Source organism: Aulonocara sp. 'chitande type north' Nkhata Bay, linkage group LG13, assembly GCF_057382095.1.
Source record: "Aulonocara sp. 'chitande type north' Nkhata Bay isolate Kocher_YH1m ecotype deep benthic linkage group LG13, A_spYH_male_GT1.1, whole genome shotgun sequence".
NCBI classification, from domain to species: domain Eukaryota; kingdom Metazoa; phylum Chordata; class Actinopteri; order Cichliformes; family Cichlidae; genus Aulonocara; species Aulonocara sp. 'chitande type north' Nkhata Bay.
The window spans coordinates 13,284,572-13,308,335 of NC_141356.1; the positions used below are offsets into that span (position 1 = coordinate 13,284,572).

Consider the following 23,764-nt stretch of genomic DNA (forward strand, 5'->3'; position numbering starts at 1 on the left):
GCACGCATCCGACGCCTGATGGACTGGGTAACCCACACCACCAACGCAAGGGCACAAGTGGTGGGGTTAAAAGCCATCGACTGTGGAACAGTTTATCCAGGGACTTTGGTGCAGCAGACGACAAGGAGAACGGTGTGTTGCTTGCTCATTCTCCTGCTGAGCTGTCTTTACCTCGTTTAGCTGCACAGCCGCAAGCAACTCGGACTCCGGTATCTCCGCTAGCCCAGTCATTCATGCCGTCTCCGTCTTCACAGACTCCCTCTGTACGGGAGGCTGCGTCCGTGCCTCCCATTTTTGACTCTTTTTCTAGTAAGTATTATTTGCAGAGAGACAAACACGTTAAAAATGCAATCGTTCCTCAACAGCTGGCTAGTTTAGAGACTGTTACTTGCTCCAGGGCCTCCCCAGAGGCTGGGTTCCAGCCCCCAGCCGACTCTGGACCCCTGGAGGTTAAGAAGCCAGCTGAGGACTGCACCGGACTGTCGCTGCCTGAGCTGAGTCACTGCTCAGTGCAGCTGCAGTCTGCTTTGTGTTTGCCAGAGGCCCGCGTGCCTGCTGGTTCTGTTGCGTCCCTGCCAGAGGCCCGCGTGCCTGCTGGTTCTGTTCTGTGTGTGCCAGGGGCTCCAGTGCCCACTGGGTCTGAGACTGTTTTTGCTGGGGGGCCCGAGGAGCCCGTCCAGCCTTCTGCCTCGTCAGCTGGGGGGCCCGAGGAGCCCGTCCAGCCATCAGCTGCAGTCTCATCACCCTCGCCTGCTGCGGCCTCAGAGTCTTCGGCCTCGCCTGGTCCGGTTTCAGCATCTGCTTTGGCTTCATCCTCGTCGCCTGGTCCAGCGTCTGCTTTGGCTTCATCCGGTCCAGCCTCTGCATCCTCATCATCCTCGTCTGGTCCAGCCTCTGCATCCTCATCAGCTTCGTCTGGTCCAGCCTCCGCCTCGTCTGGTCCAGCCTCCGCTTCGCCTTGGGCTGCAGGGGCCACGCAGCCTTCAGGTCCCCTACTACCACCTTCACATCGTCGGTCATCTGCCAGGCCGCTTGTTGGGCATCTCCGCCACTGTGGACGCCCTCCAGAACGCCGCCACTGCCTTCCACGTGGCCGGCCTCCGGACTTGTTTCCACGCCGCTGTTGCCGTCCGCACGGTCAGCCCCCAGAGCTGTTTCCACGCCGCTGTTGCCGTCCGCACGGTCGGCCCCCTGAACTGCCTCCACTCCGCCACCGCTGCCTTCCGCTCGGTCGGCTTTTGGATCTGTGTCAGCCTCCGGGCCGGCCTCCTGAACTGTGTTTTGTCCTTGTGCTCCAGCATGTGTGTTTGTTTTGGACAGGTCACTTGGTTCGCTGGGGCTTGTTTTTGTTCGGTGTTGGTCCCTCCGTCCTGGGCCCCCGCCGCCCGCCCTGGGTTGGTCATCTGTTTTTGTTTTGGGCTGTCTGGAGTCAGCCCTTGGAAGGGGGGTACTGTCATGGTCCTGGGTCATTTTGGCCCAGCGTTTTGTGTTTCCTTGAAGTTCATTTTTGTGCTTTGTGTTTATTCTGATTTTGTATTGGTTTAGGGTTGAACCTGTAGTTTGGTGTGTGTATTCAGCCCTACCTGTGTCTGTCCTTGGTGCTCTGTTCATGTCCCCGTGTTGTGTTGTAAATCAGTCTGTGTGTTCCTGCTTTACTTTGAAGGCTCATGTTCTGGATTTCCTATTCTATTTTGAAGGTCTGTGTCTGTTGTCATTGTGTTCAGCTTGTGTCCTCCGGTCCTCATGTGTATTAGGTTCAGCTGTTCTTCCCTCCTGTGTGTGATTACCTTGTGTGTGTATATTTAGTGGGTGTCGGTCTGTGTTCATTGTCGGCTCGTCTGCGTTCTATGGTGTTCCTGTCTCTGCGTCTCTCTGCCCCGCACCCCTTTTGTATGGTCTCAGGTTTGTCATTTAGTTCTCCCAGTTTAGGTTTCTTCAGTTGTTTTGTCATGCCTCACTGCCTGTTTCTGCCATTGTCACTTTGTAAATAAACATCACTCGTATCATCAGTCACTGCTGCATTTTGGGTCCTCCCTTTCCTCCACACCACACGGCTCACTCCGCCAGCCGTGACAGTCAAGCTGTGTGCCTCTCGGCACTCGCTCTCTTTCCCTGAAGCAAGGCACTAGCTTGATTTGCTGGCACTTTAATTTTTTTTTTTAACTATTTAAATAGAAGAATACAAGTTTCAGTTTTTATAATACATTAGTAAAAAGACTTTGGGCATTACTTGGATAATTAAAGAGATAAAGTCAATTTTATAATTGTTCTGTAAGATTACACAAAGCTCATTAGTTCTTTAAGTACCGCAGTGTACATATATTTGAGTATTTTCTTTGTTTCGCACCACAGTGTCCCAAATTCCCACCATGATGTCAAGCATGCCATTCTGAGATGGGTTTAAACATGATCCATCTCTGAAGGGGACTCAGATTTAAACAATAGGAGAGCGAAGCTGGTTTGTGGGCATGTGGGGGGAATAGGGGATTAGAGAGCCAAAGCATTGAGATTTAAACTAAAGGGCAAAATAGCCAAGCACACTAGCACTTTTCAACCATGAGCAAAGGACTCAGCTGAAGATTTTAAAAGTTTCATCCCTTTCTTTATCCCCCACTGTGATTGTTCTCCAGCTCTGGAAACGATGTGAGTTTCTATTCCTCTGTTTTATCTGCCATTCTCCTGACGCTGACGGTCCCAAAGAGAAATATGTGTTTTCTTCTTGAATAGAGCTTTCTCACCATCACCTCACCTTCAGAACACAGACTCAATGCAGATGCGAAATAGCACACATAGCACATGAGCAGCATACATTACTGTAAACTACTGTACAAATATGCACCGTATAACATGTATGCACTAAAGAGCTCGCACACACACAGAGTGTACCGTGCCAAAGAGCTGCAGAGCTGTTCTATTATTCACAACCAGATGTGCTGGAGGCTGAGATGGAAGGAGGTGAAGAGAAAATGACAATGGGTGAGAGATATGCGCAAAATAACATCACTGTCAGAATATATAAGGTTAAAACCAATATATGAAAGGATAGAGGGATTTCACTCTGTAACAGTAATGGTGAGAACTTGTCAGTCAAACCTAAAGTCTTTCAAAGACTCATTTTCACTTCCTTTCTTTGGTCTGGAGAGATGAGGAACACTGTGGGTTTAAAAGATGCCATTTCAAGTGGCTATACCAAACATTCTCCTCCTTAAATAAATCTCTTCCGTTCTTGAATTGGACAAATATTATATAGGGAAAAATTTAAAAACAGGCCACATGGTTGCCTGTAAACGATTAGCTGCTTTCAGCTAATCCCTCACCGTAGGGGTCTCACAGCTGGTAGTGCCCCATGTTTGATTTGGCAGAGGTTTACACCAGGTGTCCTTCCTGGTGCATCCACAAAGGGGATGTGTGTCTTTTACTACATCACTGGGGGCTTGACAGTTTTTGCATTGAGGGTCTAAACTTAAAGAAAATGTATATTCCAAAGAGTTTAACACTAATGCATTTTCCTCTACATGCATCCTATCTGTCAAACGTTCACTTCTGTCTAAAACAGGCTTTTCAGGTAATACAAGTAGATTTAATGATTCCAAGACCTTGTCTATCTCACTGAAACATATCAATTTACAAGGCACAGCGTCTCCTATAATTACCAAAATGAAAAAAGTTAAATTTGCGCAGTAACCCTTCATTTCTTGATTCCCTTTGCTCTTGCAGGGAGTGAAATGTCCCATAGCTTCATGTGTTGCTTTAAAGTTTCATTCCTGTTACAATGAGGTAGTGTATTCATTCACAATCTATTTTAATTTTCATTTTCTGAAACTATCCTCCGCAGAAAGGAGAGAGGGGGCGAGAGATGAAAAGAGGAAGAGGTGGTGCTGGCAAGGGACTTTGATCATGGTTGAAGAGTGAAAATTAATCTTGTTGTCAGGGAAGGGTAGCAATGTGAGGCACACTGCGATTTCATCTATCTCTGCTCCAACTGCTCTGTTTGGCCCTGATCCCCTCCCCACAAAGGGAGAGAGATGGTGCAACAGAAATGGAAAGCTCCCAGTTAGATCTCCTGTCTGTGATTCCCACCTGCAGAATTTCATCTGAATAAGACGAAATTTTGAACAATTGATGTAAACGGACAATGCAACAAGAAATAAAAGAAGGCGGTCATGAATTGCATACCATGAACTCAACCCCTTTTCTTCCCATTTATCCACCGCTTCTTTTGTCTACCCTTCTTTGCTCGTTGAATTTCACTCTATCCGAGCTATTTCCAGCTTATAACCATTCTCTTGCTCTCATCCCCAGCTCTACCTCTCACTAATGGTTATCTACACTCCTAGAATCTCATGTATAGAGAGATTATTTCAATGGGAAATCAATGTTAAGAGCAGTAAACAGCAGATGTTTACAAATTGTCTCTCTTGCACAACGAGCCGGAGATTATAAACTCTATAAGGTGGAAAATCATGCAATATACATTAGAGTCAGTGGCCACCAGAATACAACTTTTGTCTATTTAAGTTGCATAACTTCTTGTTATGCAGAAAATGTTATCCAGATAAAGAGGAACAAGTCAGAGATATACTACTTTATTGCTTTATAGCTGCTTAACTGATGCAAAATTTATATTAAAATCTTACCTAATTTGCTAAATTTATACGCAAATAACATGCAGTCTTTGAGGATGGTTATGCATCTGTCTGTTCTTTGCACTGGTCTAAGCTGCTAAATGGTTAATGGTGATTTTTTAGGCTATTTAGGGTGGGTGAGGGGGTCATTTTTATAGCAATTCTTCCATTCGTTCATTCACATATCATTACATTTAGTAGTAGCACATCAACTCCACCACACACACATGCACAAACACACATCCAATGTTCTCCCCTCATGGCCATGACCATGAATCCTCAATGGAAGTCAACACACACACTATCCATAAAGACGTCTCCCACAGCGAGGAAATGGAAAATACCATTAGGCTGCTCCTATGACCACAGTGGAGGTTTAGGCTCAGACTGCACACAGCACATGCTCACAGCACTACACACAGGAGCTTCCACACCTTTCGCGCGCGCACACACACACACACACACACACACACACACACACACACACACACACACACACACACACACACACACACACACTTTGAGTTGCTACTAATAGAATCTCTGGACTCAAAAAAATTATTATCCAGTTGCAGAATCAATTTAAGATAAATAACACAAGTTAGTGCTCTAAAAGTATAACCTAACACTTAGAGTATACATTTATCATAGACATTGTCTGGTTTTTAATTTAGTGGCTCTTTAGTGGACCTAAATCTAACAAAACCTTTTGTGAGACTGTTGTGATCTTGAGTTTTAAAAAAGATTGCAGAGGCTCCACTGCCAATATCGTCCATCTGGCTTGTGGTCTACAACTCACTGACTGTTTTCATCACATTGTAAAACCAAAGTGAATCTTGTCTTCACAGTAATGAAACTAAAATAAATTAATTCCAGGTGTGTTGCTCAAGTTCTAAAAGACTAAAAACAAAGATTCCTGCAGACTGAAGCTGAATATGTTTGAAGTGGTCCATATTAGCCATTGTACTGCCATTCCTCAAATGTCCCACGCAGCCACACACTGGGGTGGGATATGCCAAATAGCCCTACGAAAGAAAGCAACCTGCGGTTTCGGAGTGTGGAAGTGTGTGAATGTTAGATAGAAAGCACTTAAGCATAGAATAGTGCTTGTATGAATGGGTGAATAAGGCACGTTGTATAAAGCGCTTTGAGTGGTCAGGTAGAAAAAAGTAGAAAAGAACTATGTAAGAACTAGTCCACTTAGTTATCCGCACCATCCTGTATACTCTACATCAATATATCCTACAGTCTGAGTGACAGAATGGGTGGACTGTGATTGTCTCGTTCCTCAAGCTGTTGTTCCAGAATGTTTTTTTTAACCTGTCACCTTTATGGCTGATGTCCCAGCACTTTTTCTGGATTTATGACAGGATCTTGTTACTTCCATTTTGGCTACTGAGCTAAGCTGCTAAAGGACAGTATACACCATCACTAAAATGATGAATGCATTGTAGAAGTGTAGCATACTATGCTTTTTGGACCCAAAATATTTTGCATTGTTCCGTTGATTTCAACGTGAGGTATTGTTGTTCTCAAACAATGTGGTTTGAGTCTACGCCAGTGACACACGCTCACGTCGAGTGTTACTCATTCTGACTCTGCAAAAAGTCAAGTAGTACTTCATATCAATCCAAATTGTATTTGAGTGTTCATTGTCCTACAACTCATGTAGTGCCTTCAGTGAAAAAACAAGGCTTTTCTGAATCTTAAACCTAAGTCCTCTAGTGTTTAGTTTCCATTCATCCCTTCAGAAATATAACACTACACTGTTGTCACTACAAATGTTACACTGTTCAAAAGTCTTCTCTTGATATGTCTGTATAGCCTGAAAACTTCTTTTGTGCTCTGTCATCATTTCTGTGCTCTCTGACATAGTTTGATTTCCTACAGCGATAAGTGTGAGACATCATTTGTCATCCAGACAAACGCACTGATCCTCTCTATTTTCAATGGTTTGATCTTTTCTCTGTTTGTCACAAACTTTTTTTTTAATCCTCAGTCTGGCGTGTTTGTGACAGCATTGTTTAGGTATATATATTAGGTTCCTGTCTTGTACAAGGAAAATAAAAGCTCTGACTGTCACATCACTCGAGATACAAGTGTGGTTCCATTCAGTTTCCTGGTTTCATTTAGCGATCACACATGGTTGACCCAGCTTTCAAACAGCCCTGCTTTATCAAATAACCCCAGAACTCAAGGAGTCCTGTTCATTCACAGGATGCTTCAGGATTAGGGCCATTTGGAGCCATAAGACATTAGCTTGATATAATGTGAGAAGTCATTTTTTAGGAAACATAATAACAGTAAAATAATCTCGTTTGGCTCTCAGCGAAGGCAGTCGCACTTTTCTCCTCTCCTCCTTACCCTTATCTTCCCTGCTTAGCCTCTTGTGTCCTTGCCTTGTCTCATGTGTATTACTTTCCCTGGAACACTCTCTCACTGTCGTTCTCTTAAACCGAAAAGAGAATTATGGATTTGATCAACTGGTCTCTGAATGCTATTGACACCCTTTTCTCAACGAGAAGTCTGGGCCCGGGAGAGCCCGAGTGCCCTGGAGGGACTTTCCGTGCCGGATACACGATGGACGGGTGGCAGAACTGGAGGGTCACGTGCCTGGCGGGACTGTCGATCGAGGACGCTGAAGGTATCTACCTATTCGGAACCATGATAACAGGGTTCTTGCTGATCGGAGCTGGCTTGGCCCTGACTTATCGGAGAAATAAGAGAGCAGAACCGGCTGTTCAAACCCCCCCAAGGCTGCCCGCTGGAATTGAAGCGATGGGACGAGGCGCGACCTCTCACAACGAACGCAGCATGGTTAACACCTTGGAGACGCTTACGGCTGCCGTGAAGACTCAAAATAACAACATTGAGCGTATGATGGGATACATCAAAGAGAGGCCTGCTCAAAATGACACCCTTGAGCGAAAGTTGGATCACATCGCAGAACGGCTCACTGCAGTTGTGGGGTCTCAGAATCAACAGAATGACAACACCACGGAACAGAAGTTTGATACCATCATGGGGAGGCTCGCGGCTCTCCAACGGGAGATCGAGAGACCAGTGTCGGAGTGTTAAAGAATAGCTTGAAATTCGGAGCTGCTCACATAAAGGAGAAATCAACAATATTCAACATATGGACACCACGGTGCCAGCTGCTCAGGCCGAAGGCTGGAGCCTTCGATGCTTGTTGCCTCCTGGGAACACGAGGCGGGTCTGGGCCCACGCTGGAGAGTCGGCGCAGTGGCAGGATGACTGCTGTGTTGCCTGGGATTACTGGGATTACTCCTACCCAACCCTGTTGCTGGTCACGTGCTCTATAATGTTGTACTGTGGACGTTTATGTGCTTTTCTGTGCAGAGGAGGGTTTTTTTTGTTTCCTGTTCTCATGCTGTCCTCCTGTAGCCCAGCATGAGTAGAGGTCTCTTTTTTTCTTCTTGTACCTTTCCCACTGTAGTGTACATTTCAGTGTTTTTTTCTGTAATGCAACCGTTCTCTGACTTGTATCCCCATGTGATGTCTGTGTTGTGTGTGTAAAGTCGGGGGGCGGGTTCATTCCACTGCAGGGCAACCTGCCACTGCATGTGGCGAATAAACTTTGAACTTGAACTTGAAAAAGTGACCATCTCGGTTTTTACTCCAGGACTTGCACTGTCACTATTTAAATAAAGATTTGTACAATGGTAGTAGTGGAGACTGGAAATAACAGGATATTTGGTCATCATGTTGTAGCAAAATTGAAGCTCAGTTAAGTCCTTCTTGGCCTTGATCATTAGACAGTACTACTCACAGGACACAGTTTTGGAGAACAAGGGACTTCCGCTGAAAAACTAAGCATAGGTTTTGTTCACTTAGCTGTGACCACATCAAACACATCAAACCCATTTATTTTAGATATAGCCCACATTAGCTGATACCACCATTAACACTATTCAAGCCTGGACAGAGTTAGTCTACAGGTACAAGCCACTTTGCAACCCACCTCCTGCTTTCATGCCGCTTCAGACTGTCTGCTTTGCTGTTTCTCTCCCAGGCTCCAACTGTCTATATATGTATAGGAAATAGCATCTGCTGCCAAAAATAAACTTCTGCCTTCCAGTCAAGTCTTAGACAGAACCACAGCACTGAAACCGCTCTGACCAAAGTGTTTAATGACATATGTCTGAATACAGACAGTGGAAAAATGTCAGTCCTAGTTTTACTGGATCTCAGTGCAGCATTTCATACAGTTGACCACAACATATTACTCAAACGACTGGAGAACTGGGCAGGTCTTTCAGGAACTGTACTAAACTGGTTCAAAACATACTTAGACAACAGGAAATACTTTGTATCAATAGGTAACTTCACATCTGAACAGACAGGTATCACATGTGGAGTTCCCCAAGGTTCCATCTTGGGACCCCTTCTGTTTAACATTTACATGCTCCCACTAGCACAGATTATAAAGAACAACAAAATAAACTATCATAGCTATGCAGATGACACACAATTTTCTCCAGCTAAACAAAAACTAAACTGAAGTAATAGTCTTTGGTGCCAAAGAAAAACGATTACAGGTCACCAGAGAACTTCAATCTATACACCTAAAAACCAAAAACCAGGCGAGAAATTTGGGTGTAGTGATGGATGCAGACCTAAACTTAGAAAAACACATTAAGACAATAGCAAAATCAGCTTACTATCACCTCAAGAATATTTCAAGGATAAAAGATCTGATGTCTCAACAGGACCTGGAAAATCTAGTCCATGCATTCATCTTTAGTAGGCTTGATTACTGTAACAGCACCTTTACAGATCTACCTAAAAAAATCAGTCAGACAACTACAGCTCATTCAGAACTCTGCTGCTGCTCGAGTCCTCACTAAGACCAAAAGAGTGGACCACGTCAGTCCAGCTCTGAGGTCTTTACACTGGCTGCCTGTCTATCAGAGGATAGACTTTAAAGTTGATGCTGGTCTATAAAGCTCTGAATGGTTTAGGACCAAAATACATCAGTGACCTCCTGACCCAGTATGAACCTTCCAGATCCCTCAGGTCATCTGGATCCGGTCTTTTATGAGTTCCCAGAGTCAGAACCAGACACGGAGAAGCTGCATTCAGCTTTTATGCTCCTTATATTTGGAACAAACTCCCAGAAAGGCTCAGATCAGCTGAAACACTCAGTTTATTTGAATCCAGGTTGAAGACTCACCTATTCTTAGCTGCATTTGAATAAAAGCTTAAATTTTAAAACTTACATTTTAACTGCTGATTTTATCTACTGTTCTGATTTTATATACTGTTTTTTTTTGTTTGTTTCTTGTTTTGTTTTTTTAAATCAATTTTAAATCATGCTTTTTATTTGTTTTTGTTTTTAATGTCTCTGTAAAGCACTTTGAATCACCTTGTTGTTGAATTGTGCTATATAAATAAACTTGCCTTGCCTACTCCATGTGGAATAGGTGGATAAGATAGGATAATTTTATATTTTTCTAAATTTTCTGTGCTGGAAAAAAGACCAATAGTTACCTTTTATTCATTTTAAGTTAGCTATTTTAGTGTAAAAAGACATCAACACAGGTTTTGCTCTTCTTTTCTACATCTACTCATACACAGACATTATGTTATAAAGTCTTAACTCTACAATGTTTTGACCATGCACTATTTGTGTATTGTAGTGTAATAAAACAGCTGGTTGGTGGAATCACAATGCTTTTTCCAATCAATTTGCTATCAAATTAGTTTTGTTGCATTATTTTACTGGAAGTGTGAGTGTGAACAAACTTTTTTATATTTTTATATTTTTTCTTTATAATTTCTATACAGTGAATCATCAGAATGTGTGTGTCACTGATGGATAAAACCAGAATTGTTTTTGTCAGAATCCTGTGAGTTCAGTGTGACTATTGCTGTGTTGCATGTGTATTCGTAAAATTCTACAGACAAATAAAAAAGAATGAATGGGTAATTCAAGCTTTTTTACATGAGACTTTCCATATAAATCTGTTTTCTAATACCTCTTAATGTGATATCAGTGCATACCCCTAAAGGCTTTACATCAGTCTGATATGACACATCCCACTTTGATTTCTCATTAGTCATGCGTTTTTCCCTCATGAGATCACTCTGACATCACCTCTGTCATTTAAGGCAACGCTTTCAAGCTCTGCTGCACCAACCACAATCTTTTCTCCCAACAGTACTCTTTGCAAAACCGCACCATGCTTCAAATTTGTGTGTAAAAGGAGTCAATGTCTGCTCATTTTAACACATAGAGTAAAGGATTAGGTCTCCTTACGGATGAGACGTTCATCAGCTAAATAAGGTCACAACAACTCAGCATCCCTAAAGCCACCTTAGAAAAGCTGTGAAAATAAATACCACTGAAGCAAGGATTTTCTGCTCCACATCAGTGACCACAGTTACTGTTCAGAGGGAAGTACAAGAGATACATGACCCAGCCCACTGTCAGGTAACGACACGTAACTCTGGGTACACAGCACTAAATAATACAGTGTGAGGTGAGCCTATTGCATGACTCTATAAATATGGTGTGATCAAGCTAACTTACCTGTTTAATACGCAGAAGAAGGAGCAAGGAGAAACAGAGACCATTCAACCAAGGTCCAGTGGAGCAGAAGGGAGAGAGATTGGAAAAGGAAAAACAGGAAAAAACAGTCAGGCAGTGCAAAAACCTTAGGAAATAAATAATTAAAGACATTGTTTTCGCATTTGAGCTCGACAAGACCGCCCTATAATGCCATTTGGCCAGGAATATTGAAATGAAAGAAACACCTCTCAGTCTAAATTATTGAAGAGGTGGGTGATTGTCTTGTCAATGGAGAGGGCAAGAGACGAGGTGGAGCTATCTTGCCTCACCCAGGCAGGCCCTCTAAGCAGGGAATGTCGGCCACGGTATTAGAAGTGGAGGTGTGTGAGGATTTCAGACACTTTATTGGTTGAACACGTGCAAAATCTGTCAAAAATATTGCTTCATTATGACCTGCACAAGACCAAAGTGGGACCTCCAGCATGCAAAGCAGCTTGCTACAGTGGCATGTATCAAGTTAAACAGCCATTCATTATGCATGCTGGTTCCTGGAGAGCTGGAATTACCTTTCTATGTAAGGCTCTCTCCTGTGCAAATGAGAAACAGGCCAGTTGCATAAAAGTAATGACTTGGTTTGATGTTATTACTCTTTCATGAGCTAAGCTTAATCACATTTTTTCCCATCCCACTAGTTTTCATCTCCAGTGCAAACACCAACATGCACCCTTACCAATTGTGAAAAAGCTTTGCAATGTAAGCTGGTATGAAGTGGCTAAACTGGATCACGTGCATTTACTGCCTCTAGTTTGACACCGCAGTGGTACAGCTCAGGCCACCAGGAAACGTGGGCATGTCTGGGTGTCCTGTGGTCCCACAGAAGTGAAAGCAACTTCAACAGGATATATAAATGTTACTATTCAGTTTATTTATTAACTGTTTTGTATTTTACACACTTGCTATTTTAAGTTTTCAGAAAGTTAACCTCTCTTTAAGTATGTCAGATATAAATAAATTAATGCACTGGAAACCAGTTATTTCCAGTCATAGGTTTGACAGTCAGGCAAATGCAACTGCTGTATTATATAGCTTTCTTATATCAGTAATGTTTCAATTTAGTTTCGTTTCTTGCTGATTAGGTTTAGAGAAGAAAAAAAAAGACCAAAAAACCAGAATTTTGGGTTATAATATGCTGTCTCACTATTACGATTACCCGGTGCTGTCAAAAGCACCTGGTGAGCATTACTGTTCTCCAGAAATTATAACGGACTGGAAGCATTTATCTGTGTTCAAAAGATCCAAAGTCTAGACTGTTCAAAGCTAAAAGTGAACTGGGCCAAAACTTACCATCTGACAAACTCCCACATGCAAGGCACACAAAACCACTAAACAGTACACAACAGGCCAAGTCTGCCTGTGCAAAGACAGATGACACTAGTTTAACAGCATACACCCAGCACAACCTCATAAACTCTGACACATCTCAGAAAAAGAACACACATATTCAACTTCTGACCAAGCACCTTGTCCTACAGCGCTCCAGGCTCCTGATCAATGAAAACATGTTAAGGGATGCCTTTTAGGAAAGTTAAAGCACAGTTGGTGATAGAAATCTAGGCCTTACTCTCTCAGCAACTATAATTTATAAAGCCCTGAAGCACATGGCCAGTTAAATGATCAGGAGAGACAGAATGTACATCTCTGTAAGTTATCTGAGTTTCTGTCTAAATATGTGTGCCAACGCTTTGTTTTTGGCAAAAAAAACAAAAAAAACAAAACAGATATGACAGGGGACGCGTTTTCTCTGACTATGTCACCATTTCTTTAACTTGTTTTTTTGTGGAATATATGCATTTGATGAAAAACTGAAAATCCACTCTGTAATAACCATATAATATACCCCAAAAGTACAGATGTTTTAAATTAGATAAAGCAGAACACATTAAATTTGTATTTCATTTATTAAATACTAATAATAAATACTAATAATTTAGATTCAAATTGCTTTTTCTTTCTAAGTCCAAAACACATGCATCTGAAAATCAGCACGTATCCGATCAAATCCTTGGAATTGAGGAAGAATAATCACTTTCGCTTTCATCTCAAACTATGACGTTTATTTTGACCTGTTCCTCTCACATGCTACATTCTGACTAACAAACACAGAGTCAATTTTATGGTCAGCTGTAAATACACATAGAATTGTTGATGAGGTCTGTCTTGCTTGCTGTCCAGCAGTGACATTTTCTATACTTTAGACTTTCAGGTTTTCCTGAGTCTGTTTACTACTCCTATACATGCATAACCACAAGAACCCCACTTTTCCACAAGTGATTATCAAGGACAACTTGTGCATTAACTCTGAGCAAATTCCAATGTGCCAGCACTATTCTAGACTCAGTTACTGGCAGAGTAAAATGTAAAATCCAATCCTCACCGATCTACCATATAAGCTTTGAAAAATTCATAAACTGGCTGTGAGTGGATTTCTTGTGACTGTTGCTAGTGTACTGTGCTTCAGAGTAATAGCGGCCGGTTCTGTCTGTGTGTGCATGTGTGTTTTCTGTCTGTGCATACAAAGACAAAGGGACTTGTTTACAGCATTTCATTACCACTGTCCCACCCACACTGATGGCCTCTTTAAATCCCTCATCTGCACTTCCAGCTCCTTTGCCAGTAGGGCAAACTTTGAGAGACCATCACATTAAGGGGGCAATGGGCATGGACAATATCTAATCATGATACTTGTGTGGGTGTATACACATCAAACCCATTTTTGCTTCTGCAGCGGTCCATCTTTTAGCTCTCAGTCAACCAGTCTGTCACTCAGCCATTCAATCAAGCAAACAACCAGCCAGTTAGAAAGAGTCTCTACCAATCATCCAGGAAGTCAGTCAGTCAGTCTGCCAGTCTGTCTGCTAGATGTTTTTTCCTGCCAGTCAGCTACCAAATCAACAAGTCAGACACTTAAACTGTCTTGTTTATGCTTGCCTGGTGAGATATACACACTTCAAGATGTGTCCCAAATGCCTGTCACAATACATTCAATCTTAAAGAATTGCAGAATTGCAGAATTGCAGAATTGCAAAGTCATTCTTTGGAATGACTTTAGGACCATATCATAAAATCGCATTTCTGATTTTAAAGGTCAAGCAGGATACATATAAATATTGTAAACACATCAGCATCAGGGCCAGTAGGGACAGTACTCTGTCATCTTTATCCCAACTCACTCATGGCCTCACTGTGTGGACTTAAATGTGGAAAAAAAAAGTGAATGTGAAGATTATTTGGTCACAACTGTGAAAAACACTAACCTGTTAAGATAATTATTATTTATTACTACTGTAGTGAGGAAGTGGAAAAGATAAAAGGCTGCGCTTGTTTATTTTCTTTTAAAACTACACAAGCATTTTAAAATATTTTCTATACAACTCTGGTGTAATGAGCTACGCTGTGGATGAGGATGTCTAATCTGGTCTGTTTCATTGAATTTCCCCAGTGATGGACTCCAATCGGTCTAGGGTGCACCCCTTCTCTTGCTCATTGTGGCTCCATCACAAGTTTGGACCATCTCAAAGTCTCATTTTTGCTAACATCTTTGCAATTTGTATGGACAACTTTCACAAAATATTAATACAATGAATCAAAACCAGCACACAGAAGCTTTATCCTCGATACTGCCTTTCTGTCAGCTGCAAAAGAAAAACAAGAAAGCACATAGCCCTGAAAATAACGTTGTTTTTTCCCCTTCTTCTCCATCGGGCCTGATTTCCTGTTCCTCTCATCTCTTTTCTTCTTTCTCATCCATCTTGTCATGGCCCAGTAATGGCCTATGAAACATTAATTTCATTATTCCAGCAATATGGCTGTTAGCTAGACACTGAGTGCGTGGTGAGCAGGGAGGGACGGTGTAACAGATTAGTGGGACAGACAAATCAAACAGGCCGACAAGACTTGCACATCATCAGACTTTCCACACAAGGGTTTCCTCTAAGCAAAGTAAAACAAAATCCAGCTTTGCAGAGCTTGTTGCTGTTCTCAAATCAGAGTAATTGAACTCAAATAACTGTATCTTTCCATTTTGCCGGATACGCTTGGAAAAACAAAGAACTCTCATCCCACTGAGACGTACGTGCTTCTGGAGGCTTAATGGAAAAGTGAAATGATGACAGAGCAATGAAAGTGAATATTAAATGTAATTCTTGTGATTTTCCCTTTAAGCCTTTTTTTGATGAAACTTGATAAGAAACAAAACTGCTTATGTTATAGTTTCAATCGGGGCACATGAGTTGTTTTTTTGGATTTTTAGGCCTTGCTCTGAAAGTAGACTTCAAAGTTCTTTGTTTAGTGCAGCACAGAACAGAAAGATTGTGCCTTGGAGAGAAGAAAAAGGAGGAAGCACAAACAGTGCGTGCTAATTAGAGCTTACCTTACTATATAGGTGCCTGTTATCACGCACTCACAAGCACATACGATGGGGAATGCGGAAATGTAGGACTAAAGGTTTTTGTGTCTTATTCCTACAATACGGCTGCTATGAGCAGATTTTCCATGTGTTATTACATAATAACAACTCTAATATCAAGGTATAAAAATGATCAAAGCACAGTGTGTCATCATAACGCTTCACATTTGTTTTTTGTACATCTCGTGCAGCTGTCTTGTGGTTAATTAGGTGTTTGTGTCTACGCCATGTGAAAGTGTTAATTAGGTTTTAGATATGAAAAGTGATGCTAAATTGAGAACTCTCTGATGAAAAACAGCCATGTGAGAAATGCACTGGACATATCCTAGCTCCTTTTTTCATCGTTTGCTCTCGACAATAGGACAAGATGAAGCACTGTCATTCTCTGTGATTATAGGTTTAACTGGATTTTCTAATTGGTTTTCTCAGTGCTCTCTGTAGCTACGCTTCAATACCTTAAATGGTAATATCCATTCCCTCTTTTAAGAACCAGTGAATTAGCACGTCAGTCTCTGACAAGCTCTGCAGCTCATCAGCACCGCGCAAAACAAGTTGTCGTGCGTAAACCATCAACATGGCCCGTGCCAAATCAATGGTACTAACAACAAATCACACAAATCAATACAATCCCCACAGACATTCAATGACCACCTCACACACAACGACAGACATCATGTAAGAAAAGAACGTGGGAAACGATCAGCGCTATGGCATGATGGTGGATAAATAAAGACATTTGGAGGCATGTTAAAATACCCTTCAGGGATGCAGTGCTGATTATGGCATCGAGAAGATGTCTGGCTGCAGATCAGGCTGGACAACCCAGGGGCAAAAACATGCACTTTTTTACACCAGAAATATATTTTTAGCACTTGATGCATCCTGTAACTTTCACATTTTTAAATTACATTTGACATTTTTTGATACTTCATGTATTCTGTAAAAGTGTTCAGCATGTTAATTATAGCCTCAAGGTAGACAAATAAAGTATAGATTTAAATGTTAACCTGACTTTTAGCCTGACTAGCACTAGTACTTCTAATACTAGTACTTCAATAAATGCACATTTAGATTAAAGATATATGTATCTATGCTCTAAATATGGTATTTTAAAAAATGCTTTTAAATATGCAGTACATATTGTTCTACAGCCTTTTCTTCTAGTGTACAACATGTATGTGAAAAGGTCCTAAATGAAACTGGTAGACAAGCTTTTTTTTTACTATTTGTAGTGTATTTTTAAAGCATTTTCTTATCAATTAATCATATTATACATATCTACTATTTATCTTCACTCACAAATATTATGGATATCATCATTATTAACTATAGGCTGAAGATGAAGATTGGAAGATTGGCTGCCCACATTCAGGTCCAGACCAAAAAGGCTAGGCAGCGCCTGTATCACCTACGACAACTGAGGAAGTTCAGGGTCTCTCCAAAGATCCTCAGGATTTTCTATACAGGCGCTGTGGAGAGCATCCTCACACAGAACATGACATCGTGGTTTGGGAACAGCTGTGTGAAGGACCATAAAGCTCTCCAGAGAGTGATCCGTACAGCAGAACGCTGCTGCAGGATTGCTCTCCCCCCGCTTCAGGACACCTACACCAGGAGATGCCGGACTAGAGCAGCGCAGATACTGAAGGACCCGTCCCATCCAGGCAACAAACTGTTCCAACTTCTGCAATCTGGTAGAAGGTTCCGCATCTTCCGGGCAAGGACAGAGAGACTCAAGAGGAGCTTCTATCCCCAAGCCATCCGTGCTCTAAACACACACACCCGCCCTCTCACATCATCTATAATTGACTGAGTCAGGACTCTTCCAGACACTCTAAACCAAGGCACAATGTACATTTCAATTCCTTTAATTTTAAATATGTTTATATTGTCTATCCTGTAAAATAGTCAGATGTCTATTCATATTAATGTACAGAATTCACCTGCTTGCTGCTACTACTGGACATTCACCCAGTGTATATACTATATGTATGTGTATATATATATATATATATATATATATATATATATATATATATATATATATATATATATATATATAATGTTCTTCCTCTACACCCCCCCAATTTTTGCACATGTCGAGGAGCGTGTCAGGCTACATTTCACTGTGTGTTATACTTGTATAACTATGCATGTGACTAATAAAGAACCTTGAACCTTGAACCTTGAATAGTAACAATGGAGGTAAAGGATAAGACAAAAACACTTTCTAAAATTTAAAATTCAAACTCAGAATAGAAATGTTATTAATAAAAAGCTCTGTCCACCAAACTGAGGGCAAACTTTTGTTTTGCCCTCGCAGACCCCAGATCTGAAAACTGGCATTGTCAAAACAGTATTTCACATACATGACACATCACCACATACTCCCTAAATCTAAAAGCTACAGTATATTTGTTGTACTATATGAAAAAAAAGTGACTTGCAAATGTCTATGTCTATTCTAATTGCAGGAGAGATTGAGGTTCCAGTTGTATTAGCTGTAGGATCACTGTGAAGCACGGGGTCAAACAAGCAGCAAGGCTGACTCAACTTGGTGATACTGGAAAAATTTTAGAGCAAACGGGAACAGATTACACAGGATTACAACACAACAGAGTCAACAAAAGCCCATTTAAGATTATACAACATTATATTAAACAAGTGTAACTCAGCTGTCATCTATCTGCATGTTGCAGAGTCTCTCCAAAACACACACACTCAGCAAATCATCCATATTATTAACCAAGACTTCTTTCTCCTTTGTCTTTATTCCTCCCGTTATCTTTTTCTCATCTCCTTTTTGTTGTATTACTCATGTATAGAACATTCCAATAACATACAGGAGAAAAAGCCGGGGCCTTGGCTATGTTCAATTCCTACTCGATATGGCTGTGGATGCCCTTTCACTTGTTTCTCTGATCATATATCACAGTCAGCCAGGCCATGCAACAAGCCAGAACCCTGCATTTGAAAACACATTACTTTTTAAGACCCCCTGAGAAATTGTGAGAGGAGGAAGAGTAATAGAGCTTTCCCACTCTCTCTTGTAAAGCACCTGCTGTGCACATATGAGATGGTGTGTCACCGTGTACTTGCGTGTGTGTCTAAATGCATTTGTGTGCCCATCAATGCTTGTGTGTTTGGGGATATTTGGATTCGAGGCTGAGACAGGCAACTGAATAGAGTCAGAATGATGTGTGTTTGTCTTTCCTTTTTCTATTTAGTTTAATACTATATAATCCCAGTTTTGTGATTTCAGCTTTTGAAGTTTTGAATTGTAAACAGAAACCCATTCAGTTGTGGATTGACTGCTGTGGATCATTAAATGAAAAGAGATTAACGTTTTCCATTAGTAAAATATCTTTTAGTCTTTTTTCCCCCAACTTCGTGATGTGTGCAATTCATAAAGACCTTAATAAATTAAAATTATAACTATAATGTCAAGACTTAACCTGATGAACTGATTGAAGTTAGTGCCCTACTGAGTGTTCACACAACTTATCAAATTAAGCCAATCGGCATAATTAAATCATGTATAGCTCTTTTTTAACTTCTTCAAAGAATAACATATGTACATTAGTATACTATATTATAGTATAAATTAGAAATGCTTTGAAGTGGGAGGCACAGTGTTGCAGCACTGGTGCCTCACAACAAGAAGGTCCCACGTTCAAATCCACCAGTATACACATTCTCCCTGTGCTTGTGTGGGTTCCCAAAGCCGTTACTGTAACTGGTGCCATGAGTGTGAATGTGAGCATGTATGGCTGTCTCTCCATGGAGACCTGTCCAGGATGTGCTTTGTCTCTTGCTCTATGAGAAATGGGATAGGCTCTGACCTCCACTGTATCTTCTTGTACTTTAAAGATACAGTTTGTAAGATCTCACTTCTACAGTCAGTAGATTTCACTCAACTGAATTTTGTTTACGTGATCACTGTAGGCCGCTATTCATCTGAGTGAGATTGTGAGTCTGCTGTTTAACTCAGGAGACGTCTATTCATTTGGGAATGAATAGACGAATAGACTTGTGATGTAAGTCGGTGTGACATTGTTAGACTCAGACATTTACAGTAGCAAATAAACTCTTACACAACGTAAGACTGCATTCAAACTGTTTGTCAGAGGAAAAGTGTGATTTTTTAGGACACATTCTGAGTTTAGCTGGCATAATGTTAGCTTATAAAAATCTATTGTTGTTGTTTCGCCAGGAGGGCCACTTGTCAAATTTGCGTCCAATAAGTTATTGAGGCAATACTGGAATTAAATAACCATGTTTATGCCAGTTTTCATGTTCTAGCCCTGACTTTAAAACCAGTGCCTGCTGGTATTTATGAGAATGCATCAATTTGTAAGAAGAGGTAATAACACACTAATCAGTTTATATTTATGAGCACTATACTCTTTTGTTCTATTAAATGACTTCAAACATAACTATAAAATAACTTTGTATATATTCCTGCTGTCTTACTATTTATATTTTACTCCTGTACAGTTGGCTTGGAGCGCACATTATTTCATTGTACATGTACAATGACAATAAAGGGCTATTCTATTCTACTGTATTCTATTCTATAAGATTACGTACTTTAACTTTACAACATGAGATTCAGTCAATTTAGGAGTTTCAGAACTTCAACACTTTGCTCAAGTTCTGTTAGAAAAAGAAAGAAAAAAAGCACCAAAACCAAGCCTGAGAGTTACCTCTACTGCAGAGGATAAGTTCAGCCTCAGAGAAAGACAGTCAGTGACACGTCAGATTACAGCCCACACCAGTAGTTCCAGTTTCCAGTTTCAGCAGATACCTCCGACCACATCTACTCTGGACTTCATGGCAAAGTTATTGCAAAAGAACTATTTCTGAGTAAGACCTGTATGAGCAGTTATGTGGTCTCACGAGCGTCCAAAGATGGTAATGAAGCTCCAATAAATAAACAAAATTTAAAAAATAATCAACAGATTAATGGAACATGCATTTCAACATGTTATTCCCAAAATATTTGTTTGTTTGTTTTTAAATCCAATTACTTCTGTCACCAAATCTTTGTTTAATCAGGCCGTCTTAAGATTTAAATATTTTATAAGAGAGACCTGAGAACAAGAAACAAAATAATAAGAAAACGATCATCAGTTGGGAACAATGCCACAAACAAGGACTGATTAAAAGCTGATTAAAAACAGTTACAAGAATAATGATAATAAATAAAATGCCTGAAAGAAAAAGAAATCCAACATCACCAATGAAAAGTATTCTGAGAAGAGTTTTAAACTGAATTTCTCTGAAATGCATATTACCCAAAACTGTATCTGTTAGGGTTCGTACTCACATGGGGGATTTCTGAAGTTAAACAAATATTAGATATGAATTTTAGTTGCAAAAAAGACTGTGAGGTAGACTGAAGGCAAAACCAATAGAGCTTCATCACTTGCAATATTTTGGCTTTTATTGAACATTTTTAAGAAAGTGGAAAAGGTGAGTTTACATCCTATTAAACTTTTAACTACTCACTGGAAAGGGAGTACATCTTATGAAAAATATTGCTTCCCCAATGGTCGATGCAATGCAGGTTAATGCTTGTAAAAATGTGGCACATCTACATCACATACAGTAGCTCAGCAGGGGATTGCTTCACTTCAGCTTCAATATGTACACGCTAGCTAATATTCTGCAAATATGAGACTACATGCACACTCTTGACCTCACCACACTGGTCGAAAGATAATCCCAAGATCCCCCAGTACAAACTCTGTTATGATAAAACTGAATGTATTTGAGAGATAAAGGTGATTTTTATTCTGCCCGAGTTTTACACTCGGAAGGAAAAGCACTGATCTTCCAATGAAGCACCTGAGCTGCACCAGCAGTTCTTTTTGCCACCAGATCTGAGACGCTCTACAGGGTATATCTGTCTCTCGAGTGCATTCTTTTACATAAAAAAAAAATCCCCCCTTCTCCCCGTGTCCATCGCCCCCTCCCTTCCATTATTCCTGCAAGGGACATAAGATAAAAATCTTTACTGTGGCTGCAGGAAACACAGACGTTATGAAGAGACAGAGTACAGCAGACAAATGAAGATGTCTGGAGGGATGATTTGATGAATTGAAAGGCAGGGAGGGAGGACAGACAGTTAGCAGATACATTGTCGTCCATTGATCATATCTTTGCTTTAAATGTTTTGTTTTAGCTTCTAGGGAAATGTAACACATCCAGCTGTGTCTGCAAACATCAAAAAAGCTTGGCGACAAACCCTGGCGCACAGTAAATAAATATTTCATTCGCTGTTTTTAACATGAATAATTTTGGAGGATTGAACAAAAACTTATTTTATTCAGCAAAATATTTGTCACGGCTTTTAAAGTTAAGTGGACCAATTTTTGAAACAAAGGACACAGACCAACAGGTGAACTGAAACAAAGCCAAGAAGGGAGGAGGCAATTGTGCAGCAAGCCACCCAAGGAAATAACCTTCAAAATAAAAGAGAGACACAGAATAACCTCAGACCGACAAACAGGAAGACACGGAAGGTGTCGACAAAGGGAAATACTGTAGCAACTCAAGGAAACAGGAAACTGACAATTAACTTCTTTCACAGATAGATAGTGTCTCACTGAAATGAAGGGTAAGCTAGCGACCAAGTAACAAAGTAGAGCATTCAGTAAAAAAGAGAGAAAGAAACCTGCCTGCAAAACATGTTGGATATTAATAGCTTCAACTTTGATAGTCAAAAACTATTATAGTAAACGCAGTTTAGAACGTGTTTAATTTCTATAAAAACATTACATTATTGATTAGATTAAAAAAATAGTTCTAATGACATGAAATAAAATGACAATAAATTCCACTGTGGTTCATCAAGTAAGCAAAGAGCTAATGGCTAGTAACACCATCAGTGAAGTAAATACATCTATCACTTATGATTACGAACATAATGAGTTTTCTGAAGTCTGCTTTAGACTTAAGAGAGGCCAGACGCAGTTGCTGGAGGAATTTAAGAAAGGACAGTGGAAGGAAAAAGCAGAGAGAAGTCCAGAGGAAATGTCACAAGCCCCTGCGGAGGCATACGCATGGTGCCAGTATGATCCTACACACATGCACAGACTCACACACACTTTAGTACTGCAGTGATGATGGGAACCTGAAAGGTTAATTAGTCACCATGGGGAGAAACTCAAAGGATGTCAGCTCAGCTCCTCTCCCTCATCAGTCTCTTGCTGTCTACAGGTCTCAGCTCCCTGCTGTGTTTTTTGATTTCAGGCTGAAGGAAAAGACCACTTGAAATCTAAATTAAGAAGATGAATAAAAACAATGGGTTTAGCTCGTTATGGAGACAGAAGCCAAACTGATGGAAGACTGAAAATATTTATGGACAGACTGAAATCTGTCCTCGATATGGTTATTCCATCAAGTGTTGGATAGACTCACAGTATGGGACCTGTTCTGATGTTTATATATTTATCTGCATAACAGGTTTTATTAATGATGTATATTTGTAGTTACTGAGCCCAATCTATTAGTCAATACTAAAGTAGAATACAAGTTTCTTATTAATCTCTGAGGTTGATTTCCCTGGTTTGAGAATCAGAATCAGAATCAGAATTAGAAAGGGTTTTATTGCCAAATGTTGAGCAGGTTTACAACATTAGGAAATTGCTGCGGTGCTTCAGTGCAAACATACTGTTATAAATTGCGCTTAAATAGACATGAAAAAATAAAAGTAAGAATAAGAATTAAAAGTGCTACGTAGAAAGATATATGCATGAGTGCAGGTGGTGATCAGTGCCAAAACATGGAATGATGCAGTGAACACAGCGTAGGGTCATGTGTTAGTGGTGGGAACAGTCGTACGTTTATTGTTCATGTGTTCAACAGCAGAGGGGAAGAAACTGTTCTTGTGGCGAGAGGTTCTGGTGCGAATGGACCGGAGCCTCCTGCCTGAGGGGAGCAGGTCAAACAGACTGTATCCAGGGTGAGAAGGGTCAGCTGAGATCCGAGCTGCACGCCGCAGTGTCCTGGAGGTGTACAGGTCCTGCAGAGATGGGAGTCTGCAGCCAATCACCTTCTCAGCAGAGCGCACAACACGCTGCAGTCTCTGTTTGTCCCTGATAGTGGCTCCAGCGTACCACACGGTGATGGAGGAGG

At 40.9% G+C, this 23,764-nt stretch overlaps 1 protein-coding gene and 1 pseudogene across 2 annotated transcripts in view; one reads left to right on the forward strand and one right to left on the reverse strand.

The window, feature by feature from the left end:
• nrg3a (neuregulin 3a) overlaps positions 1-23,764 on the reverse strand; it is a 350,331-nt gene that overhangs the window by 199,744 nt on the left and 126,823 nt on the right. The window lies entirely within an intron of this gene.
• Positions 6,971-7,889, forward strand: LOC147315825 (uncharacterized; annotated as a pseudogene).